Below are 12,713 nucleotides of genomic sequence, written 5' to 3'. Positions count from 1 at the left end.
CTTTCAGGTGAATAAGTGGATATGAACCTAAGGTACTTGATCCTTTTGCTTTTGGAGTTAATAACTCATTCCTATCTTTTTGTAATGCTCTGTTGTATGCTTTTGCTAATAATTTCCTAGAATAGCCTCTTCCCAGTAGTCTATGTCTCAGGTCCCTAGCAGCTTTTTTAAAATTCTCTACAGTACTACAATTTCTCCTTAGGCATATATATTCACCCATCGGTAAACCTCTCACTGTAGATTGATGATGATGACTGCTTGCATGGAGTATATTGTTAGTCGCTGTGGGTTTCCTATATGCATCTGTTTCCATTTTAGTATCAATCTTCTGAATATTAAGATCTAGGAACTCTACCTGGGATTTTTCTATTTTGGATGTAAGATACAATCCAAGTGGATTATCATTTAGAATATTAATGAAATCTGACAAAAGGTTTTCTGGGCCTTTCCATACGAAAAAAATAGAGAAAAAGTAATAATAAGCGCAGGGTGGGATCACCAAACTCCTGAAATACCTAAGGGTCCCTATCATAGGCGTGGGAAAGTTATATACATGTAGTCAAACAGGAGCGCTATAGCTAAAGGTGATTAGAGAATGTCTAATTAAAAGATATAAAGTGCAAACCAATAAACGTGTCTGAACACAAGTGTTACAAATATTGTCATAAAAAATATCTATATATCTTAGATATAATGTGAAACTGGAATAGAAAAGTGAATACAATATGAAAAAAATATATTTTCCTATATATTAGTTTAAACTCTGATTGTGTGATGTGTAAGTGCGAAATGATAATAATAAAGACTATTCAAAAGTGAGTAAATACTAAGGCCTCTAGTTATCAACGCGTCTACTTACCTGCCTTCGCCGGCCCAATACGCCCGCCTAAGCTCGCCTACCATCGCAGCCGCGGACCTGAAAAATCTCGACTAAGTTATCAATAAATCTGTCAAAAAGCCGCGCACCAAGTACGGGGCGATGAGCAGCGGACTCTGATAGTTATCACTCATCCGATCTCGCTGCTCTTCGGCTTTTTTACAGCTTTATTGACAAGCTGTCACTAAGCACCCACACTAACTACACTGTTCTACCCCCTATACCGGTGCCCCCGGAGCCCCCCGCAACTAAATAAAGTTATTAACCCCTAAACCGCCACTCCTAGACCTTGCCGCAACTATAATAAATGTATTAACCCCTAAACCGCCGCTCCCGGAGCCCACCGCCACCTACATTATACCTAGTAACCCCTATCCTGCCCCCCCTATACCGCCGCCACCTATAATAAAGTTATTAACCCCTATCCTGCGGATTCCGGACCTCGCCACAACTAAATAAATAGTTTAACCCCTAAACCGCCGCTCCCGAAGCCCGCCGTAACCTATATTAAACTTATTAACCCTTAATCTGCCCCCCCTACACCGTCGCCACCTATAATAAATTTATTAACCCCTATCCTGCCCCCCTATAATGCCGCAACCTATAATAAATGTATTAACCCCTATCCTGCCCCCCCTACACCGTCGCCACCTATAATAAATTTATTAACCCCTATCCTGCCCCCCTATACCGCTGCAACCTATAATAAATTTATTAACCCCTATCCTGCCCACCCTATACCGCCGCAACCTATAATAAATTTATTAACCCCTATCCTGCCCCCCTATACCGCCGCAACCTAAAATAAATTTATTAACCCCTATCCTGCCCCCCCCCCTACACCGCCGCCACTATAATAAAATTATTAACCCCTAAACCTAAGTCTAACACTAACCCTAACACCCCCCTAACTTAAATATTAATTAAATAAATCTAAATAATATTTCTCTTATTAACTAAATTAATCCTATTTAAAACTAAATACTTACCTTGAAAATAAACCCTAATATAGCTACAATATAAATAATAATTATATTGTAGCTATCTTAGGATTTATTTTTATTTTACAGTCAAATTTCAATTTATTTTAACTAGGTACAATAGCTATTAAATAGTTATTAAGTATTTAATAGCTATCTATTTAAAATAAAGAGAAATTTACCTGTAAAATAAAAACTAACCTAAGTTACAATTACACCTAACACTACACTATAATTAAATAAATTATTCCTATTTAAAACTAAATACTTACCTGTAAAATAAACCCTAAGATAGCTACAATGTAATTAATAATTACATTGTAGCTATTTTAGGATTTATATTTATTTTACAGGTAACTTTGTATTTATTTTAGCTAGTTAGAATAGTTATTAAATAGTTATTAACTATTTAATAACTACCTAGCTAAAAAAAATACAAAATTACCTGTAAAATAAATCCTAACCTAAGTTACAATTAAACCTAACACTACACTATCATTAAATTAATTAAATAAATTACCTACAAATAACTACAATTAAATTCAATTAAATAAATTAACTAAAGTACAAAAAATAAAAAAGCTAAGTTACAAAAAATAAAAAAATTACAACAATTTTAAGCTACTTACACCTAATCTAAGTCCCCTAATAAAATAACAAAGCCCCCCAAAATAAAAAAATGCCCTACCCTATTCTACATTAAAAAGTTACCAGCTCTATTACCTTACCAGCCCTTAAAAGGGCCTTTTGCGGGGCATGCCCCAAAGAATTCAGCTCTTTTGCCTGTAAAATAAAAATACAACACCCCCCAACATTAAAACCCACCACCCACATACCCCTACTCTAACCCAAACCCCCCTTAAATAAACCTAACACTAGCCCCCTGAAGATCATCCTACCTTTAGCCGTCTTCAGCCAGACGACCACCGATGGAACCGAAGAGGAGATCCGGAGCGGCAGAAGTCATCATCCAAGGGGCGCTGAAGAAGTCTTCCATCCGATTGAAGTCTTCATCCAAGCCGCGTCTTCAATCTTCATCCATCCATCTTCAGACGAGCCGACGCGGAGCCATCCTCTTCTTCCCGACGACTAACGACGAATGACGGTACCTTTAAGTGACGTCATCCAAGATGGCGTCCCTTCAATTCCAATTGGCTGATAGGATTCTATCAGCCAATCGGAATTAAGGTAGGAAAAATCTGATTGGCTGATTAAATCAGCCAATCAGATTGAAGTTCAATCCAATTGGCTGATCCAATCAGCCAATCAGATTGAGCTTGCATTCTATTGGCTGTTCCGATCAGCCAATAGAATGCAAGCTCAATCTGATTGGCTGATTGGATCAGCCAATCCGATTGAACTTGAATCTGATTGGCTGATTCAATCAGCCAATCAGATTTTTCCTACCTTAATTCCGATAGGATTCTATCAGCCAATCGGAATTCGAGGGACGCCATCTTGGATGACGTCACTTAAAGGAACCTTCATTCGTCGGGTAGTCGTCGTTGAAGAAGGATGTTCCACGCCGGAGGTCTTGAAGATGGAGCCGCTCCTCGTCAGATGGATGAAGATAGAAGATGCCGCTTGGATGAAGATGTCTGCCGGTCCGGATGTCCTCTTCTGCCCGGATAGGATGAAGACTTCTGCCACTCCGGATGTCTTCTTTTGGTCCATCGGTGTCCAGCTGGGTGAACACGGCTCAAGGTAGGGAGATCTTCAGGGGGGTAGTGTTAGGTTTATTTAAGGGGGGTTTGGGTTAGAGTAGGGGTATGTGGGTGGTGGGTTGTAATGTTGGGGGGTGGTATTGTGCTTTTTTTTACAGGCAAAAGAGCTGATTTCTTTGGGGCATGCCCCGCAAAAAGCCCTTTTAAGGGCTGGTAAGGTAATAGAGCTGTTAACTTTTTAATTTAGATTAGGGTAGGGAATTTTTTTTATTTTGGGGGGCTTTGTTATTTTATTAGGGGGCTTAGAGTAGGTGTAATTAGCTTAAAATTCTTGTATTCTTTTTTTATTTTTTGTAATTTAGTGTTTGTTTTTTTGTAATTTAGTTTAGTTTATTTAATTGTATGTAATTGTAGTTAATTTATTTAATTAATTTATTGATAGTGTAGTGTTAGGTTTAATTGTAACTTAGGTTAGGATTTATTTTACAGGTAATTTTGTAATTATTTTAACTAGGTAGCTATTAAATAGTAAATAACTATTTAATAGCTATTGTACCTAGTTAAAATAAATACAAAGTTGCCTGTAAAATAAATATAAATCCTAAAATAGCTACAATATAATTATTCGTTATATTGTAGCTATATTAGGGTTTATTTTACAAGTAAGTATTTAGCTTTAAATAGGAATACTTTATTTAATAAGAGTTAATTTATTTAGTTAGAATAAAATTATATTTAACTTAGGGGGGTGTTAGGGTTAGGGTTAGACTTACCTTTAGGGGTTAATATATTTATTATAGTAGCGGTGAGGTCCGGTCGGCAGATTAGGGGTTAATAAGTGAAGGTAAGGTAGCTGCGACGTTGGGGGGGGGGGATTAGGGGTTAATAAATATTATGTAGGTGTCGGCGATGTTAGGGGCAGCAGATTAGGGGTACATAGGTATAATGTAAATGGCGGCGATGTGCGGTCGGCAGATTAGGGGTTAAAAATTTTTATTATAGTGGCGGCGATGTGGGGGGGCCTCGGTTTAGGGGTACATAGGTAGTTTATGGGTGTTAGTGTACTTTAGAGCACAGTAGTTAAGAGCTTTATGAACCGGCGTTAGCCCAGAAAGCTCTTAACTACTGACTATTTTCTGCGGATGGAGTCTTGTCGGTAGAGGGTCTAATGCTCACTTCAGCCAAGACTCTAAATACCGGCGTTAGGAAGATCCCATTGAAAAGATAGGATACGCAATTGGCGTAAGGGGATCTGCGGTATGGAAAAGTCGCGGCTTGGAAGTGAGCGTTAGACCCTTTCCTGGCTGACTCTAAATACCAGCGGGCGGTAAAAAGCAGCGTTAGGAGCCCTTAATGCTGCTTTTGACGGCTACCGCAGAACTCTAAATCTAGGCGTAAGTTTTTAAAGGCTATTATTCACATTGCTTTCTCCCTCAATTCTAACACAGTAGGAATCCACTTTAACTTGAAATGATTCGTCAGATAGAAGCATAGACACAGGTTGTTTAAGTCTCTTAAAGTGGTTTCAAGGTTATATCCTCAAAACAGTGTGTATATTGACATATAACTTTTAAGATATAATTTGCTTTAGCGCTTTAGCTATGCATGTTTCAGGTAGTCACCCAATAAGGTTAATTTAATATATTTCACTTATATCCTATAATATAGACAAAGTAAATTATTGTTTCAGAATAAATGTTCAGAAATGTATTTCATAATAATAAAATCTGAGAACACGGATTCCAAATTCAGCTTCTAATTTACTTGCCCACAGCCCCATTTAAGAAAAGAAGATTATGATACTGTAGCACCTATATACAGTCACAGCAATATATCAACATTCCTGCACAACAAGGAGCCAGAATCTCCAAGCATCTTATATTGCCACAGGTTTTCTTCACTGGGGAGAAAAAACAGCCCAGAGGAGGGACTTAAATAATTTACAGATTTAGTACAGTTTTAGTACATAACACAGTCCTTCCATGCTTAGCAATTTGCAAAATATTTTACTTTATAGGCTGCTTTAATGGGCACTGCTTCATAGTTAATGTGAAATTTCTTAACCCACCCACCGAATCCCCAGACTACACTAACCTGATATCCATCATTAAGGGGGTTGGGAGATAAAGGTGCAAACAGAACAATAAAGAGTACAATAGGGTTACTGGTCCAAGCATCTATTGGTCTGCTTGTGTGGCATTTTGTACCATGTGGACCAGCGGCGGTGCTCAGACAAAGACTTCTGCCACTTCTGACATGTGCGGAGGTGGATCAATCCCGGGTTCTGACTCTAGCCATTCCACCACCTAAACCTTGGATCCCTGGGAGCACGCTGACAAGGCATTGTGGCCTCATTGTCAGCATTCTACACTACAGGAGCCAGTGAAGAGAACGTCATATCCAGTGACGTCACAACCGCAACCTGTTTTACTGTATATTTACTATATATATGTAACATTCCAATTTTCTTCACTTACAGGATAATTTTTGTTTTATTCTTAACATAGATACATAAAAACATAGATTTTGACTGCAGATAAGAGCCATAGGCCAAGAAAGTCTGCCTGATACTTCCTAAAATGTATATAATTATCTAGTTTGTAGGATAGCCTTGTCTTTATCTTAGGCATTCTTAAAGTCCCCCACAGTATTTGTCATTACCACCTCTTGTGGAAGTTTATTCCATGAATCAATCACTCTTTTTCTGTAAAGAAATGCTTCTGCAAATTACTCTTGAATCTATTACCCTTCAGCTTGAGATCATGACCCCTTGTTCTTGAAAAAATCTCTCTCTCTCTCTCCATTCTAAACAGACTATTCCTTAGCCATATGATAAACTGGAATGAGATGAATTACTGCAGATTACCAAAGGTATCAGACATAGATTTATCTATGCCAATAATTTATTATGTCAAATTCTGAGTTGAAACCTCTAGGTAGCAGGTTACCAAGCTTATGTATCCAGTAGATTTCTTGCCTGGACAATATCTGTAATTTGTCTCCCTCACGAGGGGGTGTAGTAATTTGCTCGATGGCCTGCCACCTGAAGGTCCCAACTTCACCACCATGTATCTCCAGAAAATGTTTGGCAAGTGCGAACACTGCCTTCTCCTGTGACACATAGGACAAATGTTCCCTTATGCATTTGCATACTGTACGGGTGGTCCGCCCAACATATTGTTTATGGCAATGTGTACATTCAATTAAGTATATGACATACTCTTTGCCACATTTGGTGCAGCCTTTGGTGTCAAATTGTTCCAGAGTGGTAGCTGAGGTAAAGGTTTAGGACACGTACATGTGATCACATGATTTGCATGATTTTTTACCGCATTTGTATTTGCCTTTTACCCTTAACCAAGAACTACCACTATCCTGTTTTTGGAGTAAGCTTAGAGATAGCATATTGCCCAAAGATAAGTTACGCTTATACACAAAATTGCAACCATTACAAAATTTTGTTTTGTTTGTCCACAGCACATTTTCCCAAAAGGATTTTGGCTAACTCCAATCTGGCTTTTTTTTTTTTTTTTTTTTTTTTAAATATATATTCTTTTTTATTGAATTGAATAAAGAGAGTATAACAGTCAAATGTTACATATAAACAGAATAGCAACAAATAACAATTGGTCATGAGGCATAATGTCCTTAGATCATAACGTTATAGCGTGACATAATGACAATATTCGGTACAGCTTTGCATATATCTAAGAGAAAAAACAAGACACACTTCTGTGGAGTAGTTCTTTTCATATTAGCTTGTGAAAGGCAGTCTTTGTATACACTAATTGCGTAATAATAATGGTCCAATAACAGTGACTACCGTATTATCATTTTATGAAGGTGTCCATACTTATCTATATCGTAGATAATTAAAGATGCTTTAATTACAGTAATATTCTTTGTTGATAGGAAGCATACATTATGTCAGTATAGAAATGGCTTAAACATGCAACTATGCCTATATATAGAAAACTAAGTAGAATAAGGAAGGGGTAAAGTTTAGAAAGAAAGAAAGAAAGAGAGAAAGAAAGAAAGAAATGGGGAGAAAAGTAAGGAAAGTAAGGAGAGTAGGCAACGTACTCCTTTTGGTTTGTGTATAATACGGTTGTTTGTTCTTCTAATCTGTCTCAAGAGGAAAAGTGATTGTACATGTAGTCATGGTTCACACAATTTGATACTAAACTTCAGGTTCGGGTATTACCCTGAAGGAAGGTGTCCCATAAGAACTGAATGTCATGGAAAAGGGATAATTGCCCCAATTTTAGATAGTGGAACCTCTCTAGCATGAGGTTTTTATTAACTAATTCAGCCCACTCACTTGTGGAGGGAGTTTGTGCTTTCTTCCAGAATCTCGGAATTAACTGGTTGGCTGTATTCAACATGAGTTGGTAGAGATGTTTACGTATTTTACATGAGATACCTGTAGGATGGCTGAGTAGTATTAGGTCAAGTGTTGGGGAAATCTGGGTTCCTAAAGTTTTGTTGATGTTTGTGAAAATACTGGACCAGAAGGGTTTAATAAATTTACATTCCCACCATATATGCGATAAATGACCTTCTAGCTGGCATCCCCTCCAGCATAATCCCGTAGATTTTTTATATATGTATTTTATTTTTGCCGGGGTGAGATACCATCTCATCATCATTTTTATATTTGTTTATTTTGCCTGCGATGAGTGGCTTGAGTGTGACATGTGTTTGAACCTCATTTTCCATGTTTGTTGTGTAGTGGTGCTACCAGTCTCTATGTCCCATTTCTGTGTGTAAGAAGGTAGCTGAGGAAAATTATTGTCTAATATTAATTTATATAGGATAGAGATAGTTCTGGAAACAGGAGTTGGTGAGATGCATAGCTGTTCAAAGGTTGTAAGTGGCCTTGAAAGATTTGCCTTGTTTCTGTGTGTTGAGATAAAGTGTTTGGCCTGATGTATTCTAAACCATGATGTAAAGAAGTCATGGTTTAGCTCGGATAGTTGTCGAGCATTTTTAATTTTATTTCCATCCAATAGGAGGTAAATGGGTAAGAGATCTTGTAATCTTAGAGGGTTCCCACTCTTTGTTTGAAGGCCTGGTGGAAAGTCTTTATTATGGAGTAGGGTGGTAAGGGGGGAAAAATTGGGTGTATGGCATTGGGAGATTTTGCAAAACTGTTTCCAGTCTAACCAGGTTTCGTTAGAGATAAAAGAGGCCGAAATTGTCTGTTTATTATATGAGGAGGGGTTCCAGCATGCTCCACATAGATTTGTGGTATTAGCCATGGCTGACTCTATTTGAATCCAGCATTTGGAATTTGATCCGTCAGCTCTACACCAGTCTGCTATTCTTTGTAATGATATTGCTAGCTTATATGAGCGGAGGTGCGGTACTCCCAGACCTCCATCTTTGGGCAATTTATATATTGTGTTTTTATTAATATGGGGTGGGCGTCTATGCCAGATATAGTCGTTTATGATTCTCTGCAAGGAATCTAGCTCTCTTAGAATGCCTGGGATTGGGACTGTCTGAAGAATGTATAATACCTTAGGTAAGAGTACCATTTTGGCAGCTTGTATTCTTCCCAACCAAGATATAGGTTTGGGAAGCCATGTCGAGACCAGTCTTTGACACTCCGAAATTAAAGACCCATAGTTAATTTTGCGGAGCTCTGATTTGTCAGGAGTGATACATATCCCCAGATATTTAAGAAATTTAGTTTGTATTTTGATATCATTGGTCTGTTTAATATCCTCTAACATTTGTTGTGATAAATTTAAGCGTAAATATTCTGATTTGGTAAGGTTAATTGAGAAGTTAGAAACTACGCTAAAGTGTGATAGTTCGGTAAGTGCGTTTTTAAGAGAGGTTTTGGGATTAGTGAGTGTTAGTAGTAAATCATCAGCGAAGATCGCCAGTTTGTGGGTTTGTTTGTCGAGAGATATTCCTTGGATGTGTCTATTTGATCTAATTCTGACTGCTAAAGGTTCTAAGGATAAAATGAACAGGAGAGGAGAAAGAGGGCATCCCTGCCTAGACCCATTCCTTATTTCAAAACTATCTGATAGGATACCGTTAACTCTGATTTGGGCAGTGGGATTTGAATATAGTGTCAGGATTTTTTTGATAAAAGAGTCGGGGAAGTTGAAGTGTCTTAGCGTCTCATGTAGGTATGTCCAGTCTAATCTGTCGAATGCTTTTTCAGCGTCAGTAGAAAGAAATATCGTCGGGATCTTGTTAGTCATGACATGGTCTAATAGGTTGAGTATTTTGGTCGTATTGTCCTTTGCTTCCCTATTGGGAACAAAGCCTACTTGGTCCTGATGTATGATTGAGGGTAGAATATAATTCAAACGGGTTGCTAGTATTTTTGCATATAATTTTAAGTCCACGTTTAGGAGAGATATCGGTCTGAAATTTGCTGGGGAGTTGGGTGGTTTGCCTGGTTTTGCTAATACTGTGATATGAGCTTGTAACATGGATTCTGGGAAGGGAAGGCTGTCTGAGATGGAGTTAAAAAGTTCTGTTAGATGAGGGGCTAACTGCTTAGCAAATGTTTTATAGTAGAGGCCTGAGAAGCCATCTGGCCCTGGAGCTTTATTCTGTTTTAGTTGCTTTATTGCCTTTATTACCTCTGAGGTTTGAATTGGCTGTTCTAAGGAGTTGTACTGATCTAAAGTTAACTGTGGAACTGGGGAGTCTTTTAAATATTGCTGGCATGTCTGCCTATGAAGGCTGGATTGTCTATTCGGGAAGAGATTGTACAATTTGTGGTAGAATTCTTTAAACTCTACGGCTATGCTTTTTGAGTCTTCCAAACTACCCCCTTTAGAAGAGTTAATTGAGTGTACATATGTTTTTTGTTGTTGTTGTCTAAGTGCTTTTGCTAAAAGCTTCCCCGATTTGTTCCCTTCGCTATAGAAGTTTTGTTGTAAGTATAATAGCTGTCTTTGAGATTTAATTTGCAAGATCTTACACAATCTGCTCCTTTTCTCATCGAGTTGGGCCCGGAGTATGGAGTCTTCTGGGTGGGATTTATGTAAAAAGTCTAGTTCTGCAATGTCTTTGGCTAGTGCTTCAGTTTCCTCCCTATTTTGTTTTGTAATTTGTGCTTTTAACTTGATAAATTCTCCCCTAATTGTGCTTTTATGTGCTTCCCAAATAGTGGGGGTGTTTACATCTGGGGTCTTGTTCGTGCAGAAATATGAGTCTATGTGTCTAGCAAGGATCTTTATCCGTTTTTTATCGAGGAGCAGGGATTCATCCAGTCTCCACTGGTAAGGTTTAAGTGGGGCAGACGGCCAGTGAATCGTGCAAGTTACCAAGGAGTGGTCTGACCATGTGGTATGTTTTATATTTGATTGTTGGACATGTGAGAGGGCGAGGTGGTCTAATAGAATGTAGTCTAGTCTAGAGTAATTTCTCTTGGGGTTTGAGAAGAAGGTGAAATCTAGCTTTTCTGGGTTGAGAAATCTCCATACATCATGTACCCCCATCAGCTTAAGATTTTGCCATATACTATTTAGGTGAGGTGTTTTGGTTCTAGTGTCAGGGTTAGTGCAGTCAATGGAGGGGTTTAAGGTAATGTTTAAGTCTCCGGCTATTATCAAAGATCCCTGAGCTTCTTTTATTATTGAGTTAGAGACTGATGATATAAAAACATCCTGATGTTTGTTAGGTGCATACAGGTTTACCAGGGTGACTGGCTTGCCGTAGAGTATGCCCCTTAAACAGAGAAATCTCCCTTCCTTATCTGAGGTTAAATGGGTTTTAGTGAATGGTAGTGACTTATGGATCAGAATGCTGACTCCGTTGATCTTTTTGTGGGGATTAGTGCAATGGTAATGTTGTGGATAGTATGTGGAGAAGAATTTTGGGACTGTATTAGATTTAAAATGAGTTTCTTGCAGCATTAAAATAAGGCCTCCTCTCTTTCGGAGGTCTGATATGGCTAGTCTCCTTTTATGAGGACAATTCAGACCTTTTGTGTTTTGTGTGAAAATTGTGATATTTTGAGAGTTGTACTTACTCATTTAAGGGTGTCATCCAGATTGTGTAACCAGCATATGGCTCCCGCATGTAACTCAGTTCTTTATGTGGAGTAGCGTTGCCAGAGTAAGAAAGAAAGAGTGAAAATATGCTAAGAAGGAAGAAAAAAAGGTCGTAAAACAGGTTTTTCAAACAATATATATCATACATTTTACAGTAAATAGGGAAAATCTATTCCCAACTGTGTGAGAACTAGTAAGAAGTAATTAATTAAATACCAAAACCTCTGGATCAAACAGTATTTTATCTTATAATGACTAAATAATATGTGTAATAATCTGCATTGGAGGTTCTCTCTCCTCCTCTTTTTTTTTTTTGTTTGAAATTAAATTTATTGAAGTTAATAGATTGGTACAAGTACCAAAACCTTAACAAGGCATCCTCACGTGTCGAATAACTACAAAATGAATTTGGAGCAGTAATAGGCTCGATAAGTTTCAAAATGGCTCGGGGCCTCTCATCCTTTTCCTGTCGCCCCACTATGGGGGGTCTGTGGTTGTTTTCTAGCTTTCTTATTTTGAGAAGTCATCCATTCCTTCCTCTGAGGCAGAGCTAGGGTGCTGAGAGGACCTGACCCAGCATTTGTGCTGGACTGCTCCTCCTCCCACCTAGGGGGTTGTAAGTCCAGGTCTTTGCAGATAGATATGATATCTTTAGGCGATGAGCATATAAGGCGTCTGCCTCTCCAGATGATGAGCAGATGGAAGGGAAACCCCCATCTATATGGAATGTTCTTACTTCGAAGGAGAGTTGTTAAGGGCTTAAGTTCCTTTCTTTTCAGCAGAGTCCTCTGTGATAGATCAGTGAACATTTGAATGTCAGTATTTTCGTATTTAATAGGTTGTTGCTCTCTCGCCAATTTCATTAGTTCCTCTTTTACCTGGAAACTTGTAATACGGGTTATCACGTCCCTAGGAGGTTGCCCTTCTGGGGGTTTAGGGCGGAGAGCCCTGTGCGCTCTGTCAATTTCAATTTTGGTTGGAGAGTCCTCTTTTCTTAGGGCACTAAAGAAATCCTGGAGGTATTGCTCTAATTCTGAAGGCAGGATGGTCTCTGGTATTCCTCTGAGGCGGATGTTATGCCTCCTGTTCCTGTTTTCGGTGTCATCCACTTTATCTTCTAGCTCAGAGATTGTGGAGTTTTGTTTTTGAATAAGGGTGTGTAGGT

Source organism: Bombina bombina, chromosome 3, assembly GCF_027579735.1.
Source record: "Bombina bombina isolate aBomBom1 chromosome 3, aBomBom1.pri, whole genome shotgun sequence".
NCBI classification, from domain to species: Eukaryota; Metazoa; Chordata; class Amphibia; order Anura; family Bombinatoridae; genus Bombina; species Bombina bombina.
This window is presented reverse-complemented; position numbering follows the sequence as displayed.